Source organism: Struthio camelus, chromosome 19 (genome assembly GCF_040807025.1).
Source record: "Struthio camelus isolate bStrCam1 chromosome 19, bStrCam1.hap1, whole genome shotgun sequence".
NCBI lineage: Eukaryota > Metazoa > Chordata > Aves > Struthioniformes > Struthionidae > Struthio > Struthio camelus.
Genome location: NC_090960.1, coordinates 5,260,234 through 5,283,578, shown reverse-complemented (window position 1 = coordinate 5,283,578; position 23,345 = coordinate 5,260,234). Strand labels below are relative to the sequence as shown.

The following is a 23,345-nucleotide window of genomic DNA, read 5'->3' as shown; positions in this document are numbered from 1 at the left end:
AAGAGAACACTTTCTGCTAGTTCTGCAAACAAATTATTTCCCGTGCTTATACCTGCCTCCTGGGCTAAAGACGTCAATCTTTGCACAGATCGGATCCTAGTAAAGCACGGCTCTCTCCTTAGAAAAGAACACGCTTTCCAGTTTTTCTTCTAACAGTCCCCCTCACGATGGCCCTCGTTTAGCCCTTGGACAGTTTGCTGATGCAGTCCCTAGGCGACGCACAGCACATCCCATCGCTGCGTGCCGCAGTGGTTACGGAGCCGTTTCGGTGGCAGGCAGCAGCCTTGGGACCCTCCGCGGCTCCTGCGCCGGGGGGCTAGTGCACGCTGCTCAGCCCCCGAGTATCAAGTCCCCAGTCAATTCATACACAAAGGAGTACTTCAGTCAATGCAAGGAGCATGTAATAAAGAATAGTCCATTAGCAAAAGTTGCTGTCTAGAACGGACAAATTAGTTTCTTTTCATGTCTCCATCAATATAAATATCTATTAATCATCTCAAAAAAAAAAGTTCTGCCCTAGTCCCAAACCCCCTTTACCCTAATATGCTAGTACTAAGGGTAGCAGTATGGGATACCGGGGTCAGTTCTGGTTTCTCTCCCAGCAAAGAAATTTCACTGATATGGCTGAGAAGAATTGGGTTTTCACCACCATTAAGGACGGCACGACTGGTCCAAATCCACTAAGATTTTCCTATAGAGTCTGATTGTACTAGTCCAGTCTTAACAAAAAGAAATCAAGATTAAATGGAATATATTCTGAAGCAGTGAAAAGTCCTAGCAACAGCTGAAAGGGCAGTGGAATTCATAAATGCCTCTTTCATCTTTATCAAATTACTACTCAGCAAAGTTACATTCATTAATAATAACATCCCTTAAACCACATCATTGTGAAAATCCATTAGCAATAAATGCTTTAAAATGTACACCAGGCTGCAACAGATGATTTATTGAAGGCTAAAACAATTCAATGGTATGAGCAGGGTGTGCATTTTTATGGACCACTGAGCTTGCCAGAGGGCTGTTACGATATATTCAGAAACGGACTGTCGCATGGTGCAACTAAACTTTTTTTCTTGGATTCAATCATCTACATGAGCAAGGGGCAATGCAAGTTAATAGCATCCTCCGAGTTCTTCTTCATCTCAGGTCCTTGCACATCTCCCCCCGACGCGCTGCTGGAGGCCGTTGCCGACGGTGCCTCCCGCGGCGTTTGCTCCGGGCCCGGACTGCTGCTCTGAGCCGAGGACGGCGCGAGCGAGCGCCAGAGCGGACCGCCGCTCGCCGGACGAGACGCCCTCCGACTTGGCGGGGACGAGACGCCCTCCGACTTGGCGGGGACGGCCCCTCGCAAGAAGGGCGGTGGGAAGTTGTGCAGCCGGCCCCGGGAGGCCCTGGAGGCGATGGCCGCCTCGTTCTTCCTCGCTCAGCGCGCGCTGCATTTGCCGGGGAAGCGTACACTTTGCTCTCTTTCATTTCTTCTTTCTTTAAAAAAGCACCATTTACGTGTTGATGGCTGCCAAGTACTCACTGTGAAAGCGCGAGGGTGACTCAGAGTACGCTCAGAGCTGGGATTTCTCCATTATCTTCATGCAACCAACTGCCAGCCCCAGCCCCGGGGGCCGCTGCCGCGAGGCCTGGCCGCCGCGTCCTCCTCCCCGCCGCGACCAGCCGCAGCCGAGACCGGGGACGGCGCAGGCGGCGCCGAGCGGCTGCGGCACGCGCTCCCCGCCGCGGCCGGGTCTGCCGCGGCCTCCCGCTGCCCCGGCGCCAAGCGGGCTTGAGGACGCATCTCCTCCGCTGCTGCCGAGGGCAAAGCCGGCGTCAGGGACGGGGCGAGAGCCGCCGCCGCCGCTCCTACGGGCTTTGAAGGGGCTACGGCGAGCGCAGCCTGCTGGTCTCCGGAGTGAAAATCCCTTCGCGCCGCCACGCTACAGGCTTCGTCGAGCGTGGAGGAAGGGAGAGGCGGGCAGGGGGCCGAGCGGCCGGGCGCGCCGGCGGCCGTCACACACGGTGATTTTCTGCGCCGCGGTTCCCCCGGACAGAGCACGGGAAAGGCGCGGCCGCAGCGGCCTGCCGCCAACCCACCGCGCGTAGCTCCCGGCGGGGGGAAAGGAACTGGAAAATGACGTGTACGTTTACACCCCGTGCCATCCCAGCTGGGGAGTCTGCGGCTGTCCGGCTCGGGCCGAGGGAAAGGCTAAACTCCCTGGGGCGCGATGACAGACCGCGCGGCCTGAACTACGGCGAGGCGCGCGGCCCGGCTCGCCCAGCCGGGCGAAGGCTGGGCAGACGACGCTCGGCATCTCTCCGGCACCATCGCTCTTGCCTGCGGCGTCCCCTTCCCGGTTGGTTTCCCGTTTCTCGGCTGCCGACCTCCAGCGACGGAGGAAAGGGGAAGGAGGCAGCGGCTGGCGCCCCGAGCGAGCGGGGCGGGCGCAGGAAAGGGCCCGAGAGGAGCAGCCGTGGGGCTGGCAGGAAGCGGAGCCGGGGGCGAAAGGGACACGCTTCCCCGCCGGGAGGGAGGGAGGGCTGAGCCGAAGTGAACCAAAACGGGCAAAACTGCACGGGAGGAAGGCGGAGAAGGAAGACGGCACGAGGGAGGCGGCGGCGGCAGGACGGACGCGAAGGCTGGGGCTTGCTGGGGAAAAGCGAGCGGCGAGAAAAAACTTCAGGGATGACGTGCAAAAGGCGGAGAGCGTATTAAAAAAAAGGCGCCTAGAAGTGCCGGCTACCCAGCTGCTGAGAGTGAAACCCCGCTCCGCTCACGCCAGCGCCACGGCGCCGAGCAGCGCCGGCGAGGAGGCCTGGAGCCGGCTGGGGCGGCCTGGAGAGCGCCGGAGGTGCGCGCCGGCCTGCACGGGCGCCGCGGGCTCGCTGCCGTCTCGCTTACGGCCTCCGGCAGACCACGCGTGGTGGAGGCCACGAGAGGAGATGGCCCGCTACGACCTCGCGCGCCATCAGCCCGTGCCCGGCTGCGCCGTCGGGCTCCTCGCAGGGCGGGAGCGGCGGCTCGGCCCCGCGCGCGCCGGCCGGCCCGCGGCCGCCCTCTCCCGCCGCGAGCGCCGCCGTCTCAGCTCGAGCAGGGGCGAGAGGCATCTGCTTTGCTGGGCGGCGTGCAGTGTTTGGCTTGTTGGCACGGCTTGTTTAGCTTGGCTTTGGCCGCTCAGGCGCTGTTATTAGAGTAAGCAATAAAAACGCATTAAATACTAGGAACTACATTAAACCAACACGGAGCCTGCAACGCAAACTGCCGTCCCTCCCCCAGAGGTCCGCGCCGGCGCGGCGACGGCGGAGCCAGCGCTCCCCGCAGCGCTGCGGGGTGGCGGGCCGGCGCTCACGGCACGTCAGGGAGGTGCAGGCCCGGCACCCCAGGCTTGGCTCCTGCCCTGCGGGTCCCAGCGGGGGGCACGTACTTAGCTCTGATGCCAGATGCCAACTCGGAAGTGCCGAGCCCCCAAGCTGAAGGCTCTGCCGGAGTTTTGCCCCTGTGCAACGTGCCCAGCCTCAGCCATGCCTCCCCCAGCCTCGGGCAAACCAGCGTTACAGACGAGCGTCTGTGCCGCTGTGCATCTAACTGCTCTTCCTCTGCAGGTTTCTACAACGCGCTGCCAGCTGCCAGCCGGCCCCTGAAGTGCCGAAGCTGCAGGGAAGGAAGCTGAGCTGCTTCCTGAGCCGCTGAGGAGGCCGACCACCACCAGGACCATGCAGCAGCGGGGGCTTCTGCTGGCCGGCCAGGCTGCAAACGCAGACCGGGTGTGACGGACGCTGAACCTGGCTGGTCAGCGCGTGACCTTGAAATCCTAGTTCACCTCAACAGCATGTCTTCATATGCTGCTACGATTAATTGGATGCTTTTCAGTTCTTGCACAGCTTGCCCAGGGCTTCTTGTGCAAAAGCGAGTCCCACATCTCTGCAGCTCTTTGCCAGCCTCAAGGCTCATTTCACACAAGGACCTCTCCCTGACCTTGCTGCTGCTCACACCCTAAACAAGCTGGCGTCTCAGCAGTCCATCCACAAGCTTGCTCACTCTTAAAGAACCTGGTTTCACCGCACTGCTCTGCAACACAACGCCCAAGAGCCTCAACCTGCCAGCTCCTCTGTGGAAGGAGATTCGTTTCTCAGGGGCAGCTCCCCACATAGGTCAAAGTATTTAATAGTGATGACTGTCTTTCTCCAACCCCTTGCAGTCTGGTCAGGCTTTAGTGGCGTCTACCACAGATCGCCAGAGCCTGTGAGCTGTTGCATGCAGCAACGTGGAAGATTTCACCCCCCCCTTCTCTCTAGCAAACGGCCCCCAGAACGACTCTGCACCGCTGCTGTCACCTTCTGCGACTCGCTGCGGCACTCCGCCCAGATGGGATTCGCACACTTGCCCTGTTTTTGCCTGGAAATCATTTTGACTGTCCCCCACCCATGGGGAGGCATTGAGAGAGGCCAGAAATTACATGTCTGTCACCTGCCCAGGCTGGCGCTTGCTGCTCTACCCCGGCTTTCACAGCTCTAACAAATTTCTTGGTTTCTTCTTTGCCCTTGAGATAAGACTCCTGGGATCCTGCGATCATTCATTTGCCCGTTTTGTTAACCTGATTTTAGCCACAGTCGTATCCTTGCATTTCTTCTGAACCGTGAAAACCACAAGGGCACGCTATGTTTGGGCAAACGGCAAGGTGGACGAGGAGGGTGTCTGGGTGTCTAAGCGTCACCGCGCTATGGGGAAAGCGGCACGAGATCACCACGGCAGACGCAGCGAGAGCGCCGGGCGATGGCTGTCCGTCAGCGCGTCCGTTGTTCCTGTTCCGAGACGCGTTTTGAGAAAGCGGTGTGAGCTGCGGGAACTGGATCACTGGCTTGAACAATGTCAGCATGTCCCTTCGAGGGCACTTGCCCCCCCCATGCCACGAAATGCCGAGTTATTATTTAACAGCAGACCTCACACAGAGGAATGTTTTTCTGTATTCATGACCTCTAACAAGTATAGCAATTGTTTACTATACTCTGAGCAATCCAGAAGGAGCTATAATGTGATAATTATAGAGAAACCTTCCTAAAAATATATTTCTGATGCATCAGCAAAAACTCAGCAGGCCTCTCCAGCTGGCACCAAACACATGAGTGAAGCCCAAATTGAGACTCAGATCATGCACTACATTTTGTGCAGCTGTGCAAGGCTCCAGCAAAGAGCCGTGGAGCAGGCGCCTCGCAGTTACAGAGGGAAGGGCAAGAAGAAGGGGAGAGGCAGACATGGCAGGAAAAACAGGCTCTTCTCTCACCGCTTAATGACACAGGAAAATATTAGGCCCATTTTCAAGATGCATAAACTGAGGCACTGGAAATCAAAATGTCGCCGTTTTCAAATCTGGCCACGGACTTGCTGGTATCTGCTTTTAGCGGTGCTGCCTGGGTCCAAGCTGTGCCTCCTTCCCAGAACTGCTGAGCCTCTGCGTTTTTCACAGAGCAAGATGATTCATTATTATTATTTTAATGTATTCCTGCACACTAGAATAGCATCTGGAGGCTCTGGCAAGAATCAGCTCCTCCCTGTGCTCAGTGGTAGCAAACCCTGACTCACGTTCTTTGAGGAAGCATCTACCAGGGCTTCAAACATTACCTTGCTGTAGCAGAGCCACCAAAAAGCCATCCTTCTGTCAGTGCCGCCCTGGGCCCTGAGGCTGCCCTGAGCTCATCAAGGCTGTTTTTGCCAATCCGGTTGTGATGGGAAATGCCAGAGGCACAGGTGTCTGCTTTCCTCGAACTGCAATTTCGAGGAGATCAGCTAGGTCCTTCAGGGAGTCTCCAGGGCCACTGCAACACCTAACCACTTGTGTGCCTCAGTTTCCCCACCTGCCAAAAGCCCAGAACAACAATCCCTCCACTTGGGGCTGTGTTCACGTTGGGAAAACACTTTCAGCACCTTGAAAGACAGCTTCTGTGGAAGCAAAAGCTGTAATTTATTGCTTCAATTAAAAAAGTGTGTGTTTTACAATCCACAGCCTGTTTATACTTCCATGTCTTATAGATATCTCTCTAAAAAGAACGTGGCTCTGGTGGCTCGTGGGTTTTGGCACAGCTTGTCGAACGAGCGGGCTCACCAGCCCTTCTGCTACACACAGTGCTTCTGTGTAACCGCACAGGCTGTGTTTGACTTGCCTGAACTTGAACCGTCACCGCTGATTGATTGGCTTCTAAAAATACCTAGCGGCCATGGCTGGAAGTCCAGGGAGCTCCTGTTGATTTAGATGGATCTTACCTTGCTGGTAAGAGGCTAAGACAGACATCTGACACCCAAGTTCTTCCGCCGGCCATCCCAGCTCCGCGCTCTGCAGCTCTGGCGTCGGGAGGGACGGCAGAAACCCGCGGGCCAGCGAAGGCCCAGCTGTGCCACGCTCGCCAGCTCCTGGCGCCGCGTGGCAGAGGCGACAGCAGGACAAGCGCTCATGGGAGCAGCCCAAGCGGCTCATTTCTCTTCCTGGAAGCAGTTCAAGGACCATGGTGCTCGCACCTCATGGCTGCTCCAGCCGAAGCCCTGAAGCGTGTCTTGGGAAGGGAAGGGCTCATGGGGGCACGGGAGAGCGGTGCCTCTGGGGCGAGGGGCCCAAGCAGCCACAGCAAGAGGGGAAAAAGGCAAAGAAATGAACACACGCGGTCAGCAGTAAAGCACTTTCTGGGGACAGGGTGGATCCCAGCCTGGCGGGTGCTAGGGAGGAGCGCAGGAGCACCAGGTTGGCCGAGGATGTTACAGCGAGGTAGAAGGCACCACTATGGGCAGGTCTTGGACCTTTCTGATCACTTATCTTCTGGCACCAAAGCTAACAAAAGACAAAGCAAGTCCAGTCTAATATATACACGGGACACTGCCACGGTACTGAATGCGTCTTAACACAGCAGGATCTTTTCTAAATGATGCATTGTAGTTGAATTCAAACCTAAATAATAAAGCCTACTTTGGGCTCTCTGGAAGATCACAGCTGGACAGTTGCCTAAGTATTGCAGGAGCGTGTGGGACTGGAGAGGATCACGCAGCCGGACCCCTGCTCTCACGGTGCCGTGCACGCTGCCGCTCGCCGCGGGCCGTGTACCGGGACTCCGGTCCCCGTAACAGGACCCGGCCCACCAGCCCACCCAAAGGCTCCTGCAGAACCTCATTGCTCTGACGCCCAGGAGCCTTCTCATTTCCAGCTTAAACGCATTGCATGATAGTTTACTACCAGACTTTCGACCAAAGATTAGCTTTCATTTATATAACGTCCTTCCTTCTGGTGTACCCATGGAAAGCAGTCCTCTCGCGTCCGCCCTGCTGCACCTCGTAAGCCGTGCTCCTTTGGTTGCTCCTTGCAAGCGCTACCTGCTCTGCTGACCATCCGTGTCCTCTTGGGATTCACCCTCCTCGACCAGGGATGACTGCGATGCTCCAGGCAAGGGCTCAGCAGTTCCTCGTGCAGTGGCAAGAGTGCTGCCCTGTCCTTACTGGAAATATCTTGCCTAATACACCCTATGATCTCATTTGCCTTTGTGTTTAGTTTTAAATAGGTTATAAAGCAGGCTCTCCACTATTTCACTTCATTTTATTTTAGGGTTTTTTTATGTGGAAAGAGGAGGGTAGTTAAACTGTCTTTTTAATTAAATTCCTTTAAATCTTTGAAAACAATAAAGAAAGAAAGATAGCAAACAAAGTAAGACAGAAGAATTACCATGTGTATGAGCAGAGGTATTTTTTCCCGTAACACATTTATATATAAATCTCTTTTTCAAAAACGTGCAAAATTTCTCAGTTACTCAGCCTGTCTCCTGGGTAACTCTGCACCTCACAAGAGAAGCCTTGTGCCTCCGCTCTTTAGTGGGACATGAGTCTTGGGCACTCTATTGAAATCCTTCTCTAAGTAAAAAATATTCCCAATTTCTTGAAGGCAAGAAGAGCTTGCAGTACTGCAGCCATCTCCCTTTGCTTCTCCTTCATCTTAACGCAACTTATGAAATTACAAGGCTGTGAGCGCCTCCAGCTTCCCTGAACCAGGGGGGTTCAAGCTACAGTCCCACCTGGCTACACCTAAGAACTAAGATTAGCAAAGAGATAGGAAACAGGCTTAGGTTTGCTGGAGAAGGGTTCATGCCTCCAGGGTCTATTTGTTCCACAAATTCAGCAAAGGCTGGAAAGCACTGCCTTAGCTGCAGGAGCCTGACGAAGCCTTTAGTCTCCAGCTCTCCACCGGCAGGGACGGCTCGTCCGTCCACACAAGCTGTGCTCAGTCTGGGTTGCAAAATAATGTCGCAAAGTTTTCCTAGGAGCTCAGAGCAAGCTGACATTAAATTGTCAGCTGGGTATGGTTTTGGCATCTAACCTGTGATACTTCTTAAAATGCCATGTTTGAGCGAGGAAAGGCATCTCCAGTGAGCTCCCAGCAGCTGCAGGAGATTTCACCGCTTGTGTCGGATGCGGGAGCGAGCGTGTGTGCCTGAGGGCGCAGACCCTGCAAGTCAACCAGGCGCGCCGTGTAAGGTTGGGCCTGAGCACAGAGCTGCTCCTGGCTGTGCCCGGGGCGTCCGCGGGCTGCAGCGTCGGGGCCAGGAGATGGGGGCACTGGAAGCACCAGGTTTTAACGCCACAAAGGCTGTCACCATGAACATTTGCCCCGGCTATCGCTGGCTGCAAGCAGCACAGAGCGGATGTAAAACATCGTAGGTGGTTGCCATTTAAACTCACAGGGCACGTTTAAAAATCCCAGCGTGAAGCCTGGATTGTGCTTGCCACCATCGTTACACCTCCACGCTCCTCCAGCGCCAGACCCTGGTGGTGGTCGCTGCTGAACAAGTGCAGAGCAAAAAACAGTCCTTCTCCCAAAGGCTGTACGTTGTTAACACGCATTTAACCCATTTAAAATACAGATTTCAGAAACAAGACCACTGCATATTGTGGGCCGCTCAGGCTGTCTACCAAGGGGCTCTCAAGCCCTGCCCGATGCCTGCCTGCTAGCAATATTTCCTTTAAGTTCTCTACAGCTTAACCTATGGTTGTGGCTTTATTGCCTTTCTCCATAAGGAGCTGACGCTTCCTGTGCCTGCGGCCTCAGCTAGCAGCGCTCTCGCCGGGAGCTCTCAAACGCCGAGGCCGGACGCCAAGCCCGGGAACCGTAGGCTGCAGTTCATCTAAAATTGGTGACTTGTCAATTTGTACAGTTTCTCTTTCCCAGCCGTCTGCTTTGGTTACACATACAAGCCTTTAAATAATATGCCTGCTCTCTCCCCGCAGAGGGAAAACACGGTGTTTCCCCGTCTCCCGTGCGGTGTGTGACCTTCACTGCTTTTCCCTGCTTATCGAGTCGAGGAATTTGTCCAGCTTCTCGGCAGCTCCCAGGCGCTCGCTTTCCATTCACACCCCTCCAACGGCCCCACCAGCTCCTTGCTTGGTTTAGAAAGATTTATACTTCTGTGCCCCTTCATATCCTTCCTCCTCGGGCTTTGATTTACCATTCTGGCTTCCTTATCACTCCATAGCACTTCCTCCATGTTTGCCTTTACAGCTGCTCATTTTCTCTCCCTGAAATCGCCAATGAGTCGCGTTTCCTTAACGGCAGTGGGAAAAACTCGCCCAGCAAAGAGGCCTTGGCAAGGGCTGTGCAAACCCGAGCAGCGGTGGAGGCCGGCGGCGTTTTGCGTCTGCAGCCAGCCCGGCGCGCAGGAAGGACTTGCAGCCCCAATCGAGCTTCCCCGGGCAGTTCCCAGCCCCTCGCCGGCTTTTACGTTTCCTGTGCATTCACTAAAGGAAAGCTTTGTGCCCTCCGCAGGCCATGAGGAAACACGACCTTTTTCACCTATTTTCTTGGCGCCTCCGTCCACGTGGAGCTGCTCCAACCCAGCGCCGCCTTCTCTAGCCCAGACAGCGCTGCAGCGGCAAAATTTTGCTCCTCATCTTTCCCATCCTCCTCGGGTCCACGATCAAGTGGTTACACGTGTGTTACCCCAACAAAAAAGTGGGACTAACGGAGAGACGCGCGGTGGCGCAGGAAGGGGGCCTGGCTGGGTAAGGGCCACCCCGCGAGTCCCCACTCGGGTCTCCGGGAGTCACGGCCTCGCCGGCCGGGGGGAAAGAGCAGCGGATAAGCACGGCCGCAGCGGCCTCCCCACTCAGCTCCGCTCTCGGCTCGCTGCCGGACCCAGGTCCTCGCTCCTGCTCTTTCAACTCCGTCTTTGAAGTTACTTTCACATTTGTTCTCCTGCTCCTGAACAGTCCCCGCTGCAGGGATTAGAGCTGGTAGTAAAATATCTCACAAGTGTTTACGAGCATAATTACACCTGTTCCTTGAAGGATTTCACAGTCAATTGAGTCACATTTTTCTTTTCATATTGACCTTTCCTGCCCTGCTCTCCGGATTGCTCAACCGCACGAACCAAACTAAGCCAGGCCCTCGTAGGTTACGATTGCAGAGTACTCTTTATAAAGTCTTTTAAACTCAAATCACCTCAAAATGCAGGCAAGCAAGGCAGGTAACAAAGTGTCTTTTTAGCTGGCTAAACTCCAAAAAAAGGGGGAAAACGTTTCTGTCAACATTGCCTCTGTAAGGGTCTGGGATGTGCAGGGCCAAGAACGCAAGTCAGCCTGGATTAGATCAATTCGCCCCGAATTAAGGCATGCCGAGGTCAGAACGCACAACCTCGAGCCCCTGAGGGGAAAGTTCGGTTACCAGAGCGAGTTAACACCGCGCCGGGTGCGACCAGCGCTCCAGCACGCAGGATGCTGGGCGGAAAATCAGGGGGAAACTGTAAGCTTTCTTTGGCACGGGTTCAGTCGGAATTTCCCAACAGAAAAACAAAAGGTGGGCGCTCGGGGGGCACCCCCCCACCACACAGCAGCGCTGGCCTCTTAAAGAGGAGCTAAGGTCCGCGCGGTCCTTGGCCGTTTGGAAGCAGGAGCAGGAGATCGAGCCGTGCGCTTTCACGAGAAGCTCCCACCAGAGTCGCCTGGAAAGCTCAGGTGCTGCAAGGGGAGGAGAGTCTCGATTTGTAAAATATTCCTGGATGGAGTTCAACTCTACAGAAGATCGCCGCCTATCAATTTTCAGCCTCTTTTCTCTTCTAAGCTACTTCCTTCAGCTGTTAGCACCAAGCAGCAATAAAACTATATCCAGGTACCCTCCAAAATCATCTTGAAATGCCTTCGTGCAAAGGGAAATAGTTTCCTATCCTGCACTTCTTCAGACTTCACATGGGAATTTCTTTCAGATTTCCAATGTGTAACAATTTTTCCACTAGGAAAAATTAAGTCTGACTGTAAGGCTAATCTAATTAATATTTTTGTTCATAATGACAGCCCCCACCTTTGAATGCTCATGAAATAAATAAGGATAATAAAAGATTATACATTCAAACTGCATGGAAGAGCTGCCAGACAGCAAGGGCACTGAAACTCTGACTTTCACTAGCACTTTCTACACCTCAGAGACTGGGATTCTGCAGTTATGTCCTCGTCTAATTAGAGGGAAAACACTGGTTCTCTCTTCATTACGATATAGCAACTTTTAGCAAAATATTCAATAGTTAGAGCTCTATCCTAAAAGTCTAATTGCACAATGCAGTACAAAGAGATGCAATGCTCGCACTTGCAAAAAATGTACTGCAACGTCGCACGGCGCTGCCAAAACAACACAATGGCAGGCCTGGATCCTGCCAAGCCCCACGACTACGCATCCCGCTTCTTCACGCTTTTGGAGCAGCTCTTCTAAAATCTGTGAACCTCTCCGTGACACGCAAGGGGCTTTTGCAGGATCCTTTACCTGCTCTCCCAGTGGAAAATTAGATCCACTCACTCCTACCTAACCTGTTTCAAATAATACTGAATTACCGACACATTACTAAAATTAGACTAACAAATAAATTACTTTGTAGCTGAGCTGATAAAATGGGACTGTTTACATATGATTTAATCCTAGAACGAAGATTACAGACTACTTCAAACGCAGCCTTTGCCCAGTATGTCATACAGAACCCTGCCTGGTTGCGACGGGGCTGCGAATGACTTTAACAACCTTGTTAATCACAGACTGAGACTGGAAAAGATCCTATTTGGCACCAGGTGTGCCATTAATAACAACCGGGGATGCAGGGGGACTGCAAAAATATCTTAGCTGAAAAGCCAAGGAGCAGGCTGAGAGCCCTGGAGGTGTGCCAGGCCCGGACGCGGTGCAGGAGCGGGCACGGCGATGGGACGCGCTGCAAGGAGCAGGCACACATGCGGCTTTCGGGGAGATGTGCCTTCGTCCCACTTGTGCTTGAATTCATGTGACATTCAACACTGCATCCGCCTGGAAAGCCAGCACATGTCCCTGGGAATCCAAAAGTGCCCAAGGATTAATAGCCTTAATATAGTGCCACCCTTTTCGGGGGGGTTTCTATTCTTGATGAAACAAGGCGTAAGGCTGATGTTCCTCAGACTCCCTTTCCCTTGACCAAGGCACCAAGCGCATATCTCTAAATGCACAGTCAAGTCCTTCCCCCGGGCTGGGCTATGCTCATGACCAGGAGGCCCCCGCGGCCGCCCCGTGCGTCACCGCGTCCCCTGAAACAGCCGGTCGATCCGCTGCCACCCCCTGTGACAGGACCTCCTGCCTTCCAGCCCGCGGTGGCGCGTGACCCAGCTCCACAAGGGCAGGCGCAGGGCCGGGCACCTGGACGCTTCCCACGACAGCCCCGGGCAGCTGGCAGCCCACCGGGGGCGTTGGTGCACCTCCTCGCCCGACCCGCTGCCCGTACGAGCACACGCCTGCTGCGACGGACGACCTCTCAGGTTTTAGGCCTTGCTTTGCAAAAATCAGGTCAAGATGGGCAGCACATGCCATGTCAGGGAGGTGCCCAAGCGTCCAGGTGGCACTTCCAGCCACCGTCCTTTTCCCAAGGACACAATGCAGAGACCAGCACAGCTGCTCTCACCACTGCTGAGCGCACTCCCAACTCGCTCTTGCAAGAAAGGCAGAGAAGACGGGGAGGATGGGCACTTCTTTCCCTGTCGTCTGTTTTTAAAGATGACTGCCATAAATCTCTTAAAGGTAAAAAGAAGAAAGAAAAGATCAAGAATCCTCACTTCTGCTTTGCAGAAGAGGAGCTGTGATTTAGCATGAAAGTTTTTCTGAGTTTCCCCTAGTCCCAGCACCACAGTGTCCAAATGTCCCCCTGTGAGACAAAGCCCCCCCCAGCAAGGTGTGGGGCCAATGCACAAGACACACCGGGGGGGTTACAAAAGAGAAGAGCAGTCCTGGCACCTGACACTCTGAAAATGCTGTGCAGCTGACCTTTGAAGAGCAATTCTGAAATCCCTCTCATCAAACAGAGGCTCCTAAAATCACTTGTCATGTTTTATAATGTTGGTCACATCTCCGCCCTGACAGTTTTGCAGTCGAATTCAAGTTTATGGCCCATATTCCCCAGCCTTTAGCTGCTGCAGTTTGATGCACGCTGAAGACCCAGGCAATTGCCGAGAGCATGCACAGAATTCTCCTCCTGCTTATACTGCCTATGTTTTATATTGTTTGTTCTTCATTGCATATTCCATGCTATTAATGCCTTATGTTTCAGTAGCCTCTCCCATGTGTAGGCCTTGATATGCTCTAGAAATGTAAATGAAGCTGAAGACCATCATCAAGTCTGGCAGAAGCCCTTGGGCTTTTACCTGCTTTAAGAACCTGAGGTTGTCCTTCAGCTACCAAGTGGTGCCTTCAAGCTCTTGTATGAAGCCCACGTTCTCCACAAAGAGCTGCCAAATTGGTGCAGGACCAGATGAGTTTATCCCTCGCAGTTCCTCTGCAGGTGCTGGGCAAGTGATTTTTTTTTTTTCCTCCGGGGTTTTCACCCCATCCCAACTTAGAGCCCCTCTTCCTCTGCAAGTCTAGGGCGTCAGCAGCAGAAACCCTCCTTTCCCATCAGGGTGCCACTGTCGCTATGAGGAAAGCAGGTAATTCTCCCAAAAGTGAGTCTGCGAGCCAGGATTCAGTGTGCTGACAGTGTCACTTTCTCTGCACAGAGCTGCCAGGTGGCCACGTTTTCTTGGATACTTGTTTTTTCTGCTCCAAGTTTGGTCTGGCAGAAGTCGAGGCTTTATGTGTTTATCCAGGATTCTTGGATGTCCAGCAGTCAGGTTGGGAACGGCAACTGCTGGACATCTGGAAATCCTAGATTTGTCATATACACAGAGATCAGCTCTCACCCACACACGTGTGGCCCTGGGAGATGTGAGCCTGCTCTGTGCTCGTGCAACAATCCCAGTGTCCAAGATTTGCCGTGCGCGTGTGGATCAACTGCCAATCAATAGCAACAAAATAACACAACCAACTTGATCTTACAAGGTATTTGTAGGAGCTTGTTCCCACGCATTATTCCCAAATATGGTTCGATCTGGATTCCTGTCGGGCCATTGCACTTCGAACTACTGAAGGCAGATGTTCAGCTTTGGTTAAAACTGACTTCTTGTTGTGTTATGCAGTTGAGCCCTACTCAGTGTTATCTTTGATTGACTCCTCCACTCTTCCCCTCCCCAAGTATTTATCTGAAGCCAGTGAGAGCCAGCGAATACGCGCGGGAACCCTTGTCTTTGGCAGCTCGCGCCAGCAGTAAGTGTTTTCAGGCAGTTTGAGAAGTGGGTGTCACTTACATCAGCTCACTCGGAAATCTTGACTGCCCCTTCACGCCCATAATCCCTCCTGCAAATCCTGGGCCGCGGATTTTAATAGTCTCCAAAGTAGCGCGAGGGCTGCTGGCCGGGCTCATTTAGTTCTTATTGATGTATCTTGTCTCCTTTCCGAGCAGCAAAGGAATGCGTCGGAGCCAGAGCCGCGGCGGCTGCGTGCAACGTCGCCGGGACGGAGCCACCGCCCAGTGACGGCTCCGCTCCGGCAGAGCCGCCTCGCTCAGCCTCTCCCTGTTTGCCCGCGAGGGAAGCTGGACCACGCGGCTCCAGAGTAAAAGGCGCAGATCGGCGTGCGGGCCTCATCCAGCCGCCGGTCTGAGCGAGGCAGGGCGAAGAGCAGGAACACGTGGCCAGATGCTGGGAGGCGGATGGGAGAACAGCATCTCCCCAGCGGCAGCAGCAGCTACGTGGCTCAAACCACAGGAGAAATCCTGCCTCAGGTCCTGCTCGCGGAGGGGATTTAGGCACCAGCCGTGACAGCTGCTGGGGGCTCCGGAGGAAAGCGGTGATACCGGCCGCACCGTGCGGCAGCACACGGTATAGCGACGCGATGCCGCTCAGGAAGGCGATGCTTCGTCAGGGTGAGGAAAAGCGTCGCAACGCAACCGTTAAAACCAGGCTTAATTACGTCCTGATCCAGGCCTGAGCTCTGCTCAGCTGTATCCTCACGTGAGAGAGGCCGTGCGTTCCTGGAGCTTCTCCTCCTCGCTCGTTATTTGGGCAGTAATCACGGATTTTTTGCAAGCATAGCAAGAAGCATTCCCTCTAGGGAGGGGGACATCGAGACGGAGCCATGAAGACCATACATTCTCTTCTTGGCTGTAATTACGTGTTACGTTACTGTTGGCTTTTAATGAACAAAACAAGCAGTTTAATCTTTTATAATTACACATATGAAAAAAAAAAAGGCGGCTGTAGGTGCCTTTTGCAGCGTGCTTGTCCTGCCCCCCGCGCGGGCGGCTCTCCTCGGAGCAGAGATGCGCCGCGACGGGCATTCGCCGGCCTGAAACCCTCAAACGTCGGGTTGTGCCAGTCCCTGAATTACAGACCTGACGTCTGCAAATGACTGGTTTGCAAAGTCGAGGCAGCCATCGTTTCAAAGGCTGGGAAATAAATATATCATAAATCAGCATATGTGGATTTTATTTATAAAGATCTAATTAAATTTTGTTCTGTAATTTCAATACACAGCACACACATGCATTACATATTTTTTCTTTTTCTCTCGGCCATAAATGCAAGCAATATACCTTATAATTCTCTTCCTCTGTAATGTGCCTGGTTTTTGTACTGCTGAAGTAACATCTCAGCCTTTTGTAGTCTGTTACAGCGCACTATAGAATTTTTATTGTATGTTACAGTTTGGTTTGGAGATCATCCAACAGAGTGATCTGCTTCCTTTTAAAAAATAAAACAAAATACTGCATTTTTTGTAATGCACAGAAAGCCATACAGACATCCAAGCACGGAAAATAAACACAGCGTTGCCAACGCCGAGCACTTAGCAGTCCTGTCCCGGGCCACAAAATCACAAGTTTGCCTTGCAAATCAGGAGATTTCACAGACAAGCAATTTGGGGTTTCCTCTATTTGCCCTTCTTCCTTTTAAAACTTTTTGCTTGTTCTCCAGGTATTCTGTACAACCACCAAGGTTGAAAATTCCCCTCCAGTTTTAACGAACGCTGAGACTCTCACTTAGTAACAGGATTTGGGGAACCAGAGCTTTAAGAAACAACTAGGACAAAACTGGGGGTGAGGGCAGGGCGGCCGGCGCTGGGGCAGGCCCAAGCGCGCCCCGCCGCCCGCCAGCGCCGGCGGCCGAGGTCTTCAGCCTGACGGGAGGCAGCGAACGCCCACCCGAAGGTGTCCAGCAGCCGCCTACCGCTCTTTCCCTTCGCTAAGGCCGACCCGCTGCCCCGCTCTTTGACAGGCTTTCTGCCGACGACCTGAATTTGGCCCCCCCGGGTGCGAGAGGCTGGGTGCTTCCCCTTGCCGGCGGCCCCGCGGGCAGCCGCCGCGCACCCTCCCTCAGCCTCGGTGCCCCCTGGACCCTGCCCCGACGTCCCTGCTGTCTTTGCCCTCGGCAGCCCCTTCGGTCTCTCCGAGGCGGACGGCCTGGCATCGGCGCGCCGCGAGCCGGGCTGCAGCCCTCCCCGCCTCGCGGCTCGGTCCTCCAGGCGCCGCCTGCTCCCGTGGGCCGCGGCTCGGCGCGGGGCGGGTTGCAGCAGCCCGTAGCCGCCCTTGTCTCCCAACAGGCCAGAGCTTCGACTTGTATCCTCATAACCTCTGCTCTAAACAAAGCGGCAAAACCATTAAGTAAGACAAAAGCAAATAAAAAGTGTGGATGGTGAAAGAGCCCGGGGGGGCGGGGGGACGGACGACACACACACACACCATGGACCCAACAGGGCAGGGAGCAAAAATTGCAGCTAACAACGTCTCAGCTCGAGACGGCGCGGATCCGCCTGATTTGGGGCAAGGCATTTAACGTCCCGCGGCACGAAGGCTCCTTTGCCGCGAGACGCCACAGGGCGGGCGGCTCCTGCCGAAGGCACGGCGCGGCAGGGCGGGCAGGGCCGCGAGGCGGCGGCGCCAGCGCTGCAGAGGGGCTCAGCCCCCGCAGGAGCACCCCAAGGGGCCTCCCGGAGCGGCGCCCAGCCTTAAAGCCCCAAACCTCTAGGATGAGAAAAAAAAGACGAGCGTTTAGACCAGCACCTGTGTCTGCGGGGAGGAGGCGAGCGGCGCATGAAGCTGCCGCGGGGAGCGCGAGGAGCGGGGCACGCCGCGGCCCTGCAGCGGGACCCCCGGCCGCCGCGGCAGCGAGGGCTCGGCAGCGAGCTGGGCGCCCGCCCGCCTCCGGGGGCAGGAGGGACTGTTCGGGCTCAGTATCGACCTTTTCCAAACAGAAGGAGCTGGAAGTCGCTCTTCCCGCCGTCCAGGCAGCTCAACCGGCAGTAGGCCCCCGGGGCTCCGGGACGGTGCTGTAAAACCCCGAATTCCCCGGGAGGTTGTGTCATGCCGCCGCGCGGCAGCGGCCGGGGATGGGAGCACTGAAGACGGCCGCTCCGCGGGGACGTCCCAGCGCTCTGCTGGCCTTTAACACCCAAACTCGCACGACGCGCGCATTGGCCACGCAGGAGACGGCCGAGCAGCCCACGTGTTCATGGGAGAGACCTGCTAGAAGTTGGCCATTTGCTCCGACACGAGTCACAAGCTGTGGGTGGATCTGCGAGGAGGGTTATACTGAGATCCTCAGCCTTGAGAAAAATCGAGGTGAGATCAGAGGATTAAACCCTTTACACCGCCTCTGTCTAAGCCAGGTGCCTAGGAGCGCGCCAACACCCCGGCGTCTCCTTTAACGCCCAGAGAAGACCCGGGCTCCTTGACGACGCGTTTCAGAGGCATTACTGAACACTCCTGGTTTGTTCCAGGAGGGTTGTTCTGGATTTACAGCAGCGAAACTAAAAAGGAAGATTAGAATTTGCCTCTCCTTGACGATTAATTAGGAGCAACTCAGGGTGGGAATTGAAAGCACAATAGAGATTACCAAATTGCTCCCCAGAATAAAACTACATTAGAACAAAGGCACTCTTTGTTCTGGAATAAAACCGCAGGAGCGGCATCCAGAGCAGTATCTTCTCGTTATTTCATAACTCTGGAAGAGCAAGCACAGCAGCGATGGTTTAGCAAGACGGCCGTTTCACTCTTTACCTTCTGGGCATCAGAGAAACTGCCCTCCACCTTCCTTTTTTTTAACCCAGTTGACTCTCCTGAAAAGAGTTTCTGTTCATAAATACAGTGCGAAATTCTGCAGGGCTCACCTGCACCATTTCCTTTCGGCATTAGCTTTTATTGCCAACCTCTTGATTTATTTAAAATGGAAAAAAAAAAAAAAGGCAAGCACAGAGCAAAGAAAAACAAGCGTTTGTAGGAGTATGGCAACGTTTTCCATACATGCTTTCCCCGTGAGTCAGGGTCCATCCCATGCACTGACGCATCCTGCCGACTTGCACCAACATGCAGGGCAAGGCTTTCGGTGAGCACAGCCCAGTCACACGAAAAACACCGAGAGAAACCAAGGAGAAAACTACTCCATCCCAGGAACTACCAGATGGGACGCGCTTGCCCAGCAGTTTTCTCCCAGCATGCTGCTAATTTTGTCCCACCTTGTGAAAATTGCACATTTACTAAAAAAAAAAAGGCAACTAAAAAGCAGCTCCTTGGTGTTGGACTTGGGACGTTCTGGAGGAGCTCTGGTGCCTTTGCAGCGGGCGCAGCTGTAGCAGCCCCGGTCGACGTGGCCCGATCTGTGTCTTAGCACTTCCGCCACTGCTGGGAAACACGGGTTTGTCTAAGCCTGAGATGTGACTCAAACTAAGAGGTCGTGCACTGGAAGCATACTGGCTATTCCCGCAAAATGCCACATGTGGATGCTTTTGTTCTGGAATAAAATGTGACTTATTTATGTTATCCCTTTGGATAGTTTAGTTTCATTGGCTCTAGAAGCGGATTAGGCTAACACAGAACAACCCTCTATTTATTCCACGGGAATATAGAGCATAGAGTGAGTCTATCCCTACAATTAAACCCAGAAAAGCACACATTTTATTGCATAAATTAATAACCAGTGTGTGCCATTTCAGTGCTCAGGAGACTGGACAGCCCTCCTCATTAGGACAATTTGGGTGAATATCTGGGAGGAAGATTTCCACCCCCAAAATCTCATCCTTTAATCTGAAAGATATACAGTTATTTTTCAGTGGCTTGAACTGTGATTTATTGGACGGTGTATCAGCCCAAACCTCCTGGATGATCTTAATTAAACTCTGAGGGTGATAAAATTAATCACCATAGTTATTTTATTATGCATGACCAGTAAAAAAATTACTTGAAATTTACATAATGTCTAACTGAACATTATTTAGTAGTCACACTAAGACTCAGATTATTATTTATTACTTAACCTGTCTTTTTACCAGCGGGGAGGAACAGCCCACATTTCAGCACCCAGGTTACGTTCGACCAGACCATGGGAGCGGGCCGCTTCGGTCTGCTTCTGCCGGGTCTCAGAGGTGGGCACACTACCTGCCTGCTCCCGTGCGCTGCAAAAAGGCCAAACATCCACAGTGCACAGGCACTATTTCTGCTCCTTTCCCCAGAAATAGCTCTTTATCAGTCTATCTCCAAAAATACTTTTATGGATAATGTTTACCATACTTTGTATGCTGCTAATTAGTCTACATGCCTGCTCTGCGAGGAAACGAACCTTCTCCGTGCTGAGTCAGATTATACTGAGATTTCTTGACAGTGCAAGAGAACAGGATGGGACAGGACTTCCCTCTCGAGCTCCCATGAGGCCCTGACCACAGGCCCAAAATGCCACGGCAGCAGCACAGGACCCAGTTTCAGGATGTCCCTGAGCCCGGCCAGCCTCAACAGCTGCTCTGCGGTGCCAGTGGGGAGCTGCTCCTGCCCCAGCACCTTTAAAACACTTGAGTGACAAAGTGGGCCCCAGCAAAGTGGGTCACTGCCAGCCGAGCTCCTACGTCCCCACGTGGAGAAGAGGTGTGAATAACCCTCCCCGCTTTGCGCATGTCGTCTTGACGTCTCTCTGAGGGACACTTATCTGGGACGTTCTTATGAACTTCTGTGGCCATCTCAGTCACACATCTGTTTTTTATGACAAAGAATGAGCCTTCCTTCTGAGAGCAGAGTAACCTTATTTATTTCCTACCAACACCTGCAAGGAATCAGGGAGAGACTCTGCCGTGGAGGGTCTCCTCAGAAACCTTCCCGAACCCTTTGCACTGTGCCTGGCACTCGCTGAGAGCAAACATGAGCCTAGTGACAGCTCTGCCCACAGCGCCAAGGAATTAACCTTGAAGAGATCCCCCAACGTAAAGACAACAACATCACTGTATGGATTTATCACCTTAATGAGCCAAGACTGCAAAGAAGACAATCATGCAGCTTTATGTCTTGATATGAGACCAGACAGAACAGAATATGGACTGGCATGATCTGTGCAAAACACAGTAGACTGCCAAAATCCATCAGACCTATGTTGTTTCCATAAAAATACAGATTTACAGGGGTAGACAACAGAAAGAACATGAAAGGTTTTACCACCACTTTACCATCTACTAGCTCCCATGCTTCTCAAAAGGTTTGCATTTTCTGGAAAACCGGTGCTTTTGCAATTGCTGTGCATGTTCCAGCCTACATTCAGTTTTCACATTTGGTTCAAATGCTTCACAGACACGGCTAAATGTAGTGTCTGCTATGTTATCGAAAGGATCACAACATACATGACGCTTCATTTATAACTACTTCTTATTTCTGGTGTACAGCTCACCAAGGCAACAGTACGTGCACCCTGACGGCTGTGCCAGGAGTGCCACCCACTGACCTCTCCTTCCATGGCGTGATGGCATTTCTGAGCCTTTCTAAGGAGGACCGTAAGTGAGAAGGTAACACCATAAAGTAACATACTTGCAATTAAGTCACCTCATTTGATAGCCTCAAAAGCTAAGCCCCTATTCATAACACATAACGTGCCTATGCCAAAACACTACTGGAGAAAGGCTCAAACAGCAAATAAAGATCTGGAGGCTAAGACTTCATTGGAGCTGAAACAGAGAAGAGATGATTTTAGTCAGTCCGGAATATATTTATATCTCAGTCTTCAGAGGACAGCAAGGCTCAGTTGTCCTCATACGTTTATATGCCTGGGGAGAGGTTTCCAGTTACACAAATTTATTGCAGTGTGACACTAAGAGATCTGGTTTCTTGAGAGAGATAATGAGGTCCAGGACTTTCTGGCAAGGAGCTGAAATGTCAGTATGACAAGCTGATCACTTACTACACCATAACTTAATACATCCTGTGCGTGTTTGGGAGGATGTTTTTGATGAACTAGCAACCTAAATTAGCAAGGAATTCTTAGCATGTGCCTGGTCTTCTCATACGTCAGGTATCAGGATTCACCTTGAACAGGGAGATCATGCCGTTAGCATGACTTCATTTGCTCTAGCATTGTGATTTATGACTCCAAGGTGCTTGGAGGGATGAGTGGCGAGGTGGGAATGTCCACAATTATTCAGGGAAAGCAGATGCTATCAGCCAAGACCGCACCATTAGTTTTCTGAACATAACGCTCTCTTTAAACAGGGCAACATAGACAGTAGACTCCACTGTCTGCCTCCTGATGACTGGGAGACAAAAATAGACAGTAATATCCTCTTCTACAAAATCCACAGGACAGTTTTGGAGTGATTTGTACTACTCCTAATTCTAGACACCTGAGCTCTTCTTTCGCAAATCCCTGCAGGAGGAGGAAGCAAAGTTGGTGACTTTTTGCTTCCGGCAAAACAAAGGACCCTACAGGGACAACTCAAAGATGGTAATGGTGGATCACAGCAGGATGAAATAGGGTGGTTGACATGAGCCCATTGACAGCCTATAATTCAAACTACAAAGAAACAGGCTTAGGCTTAGGGCTACTGCTTTGCTGGTTGGGCTGTAGCTTACTGTAGTGAGATCCTGTTTACAAGGCTGGTGAACACAACAACCAGAGAAGTGAAACTGTTTACTTGTTGTAAACTGCTGATGTTCACAGCTTTTGCTCCATGTGCTTCTCGGGTTGCTTTCCCATCCTTCCAAATATAGTCTCCTGTGATCGCCAAGCTCTGGAAGGGTTTTTAGCAGAAGTCTTTTCCCAAAGGGCAGTGCGCAACACAGTTTGGCCTTTGCATATCACTGGCACTCAGGACAGAGAAAGAAATAATCTTTCTGGAGATTAGACAGGAATCTGTACAAACTCAGAAACAGGGAGATTAATTGCTGGAATTACTATTATCAAATCTGTATGCCATGTCAAGCACATGCTCGTGCAGGGTGTATATGTATGCATGTATGTGCATACATACGGTCTGCCCAGAATTTCACAACTTAACTAGGAGGAGGGAAAAGAGGGGCATATGGAGGGAAGGGAAGGATGCTGGTCCTTTATTTCTTTTGTTGACAACAACATAAACAACCTCAGTAAGTCATAAAGTGGAAATATGGCCAAGGCACTGCTAGTGAGGAGCTACTTTGCTGTAGGTGGTCATCAAACTGCAAATAAATCTGTAACTCTTTGGACTTTGCCCCCAAGAACATCTTTTCCTGATCGGAGATTCAGGCTTGACATGGAGCAGGAGGGAACACGTTGACTTTTATACCCTCCCCCGAGCAGCCTGACACAGAAGACCAGTCGATGCCAGGAATACAAGTAACTAGCTGCTCCATCTTAGAAAAAGTTATTTGCACTCTACGAATTTGTAGCTGTAAAAGCTAGCAGGAAGCCCTCCAGAACAATGAGGTCGGACATGGCGATCCCTGAAATAAGTCTTTCTTCTCTGGGCTGTCCTGCAGATCCACGCATTCCTAGGCTGCGTGACTCAGAAGAGGAGTGGGGTTTCACGGCACACGTGTAGCCCGTGTCGTACTGACCACGAAGGCTCCTGGAGCTCTTCCAGGGACCCCTCAGCACAGTGCCAGCTGTATACAAACCTACACCTGAAAGACATACAGGTGTTAAGATCTCCTAATCTGAGCTCCCCATCTCACTCAGGGCCATCTTTGGTTCCTCATACATCTTTTGATCTAATCCTTGTCCTGACTTGTACTGGGGATAT

General features: G+C 52.8%; 1 long non-coding RNA gene across 1 annotated transcript in view; it reads right to left on the bottom strand.

Moving 5' to 3' along the window:
* LOC104146744 (uncharacterized) overlaps positions 1–23,345 on the bottom strand; it is a 77,042-nt gene that overhangs the window by 11,142 nt on the left and 42,555 nt on the right. The window lies entirely within an intron of this gene.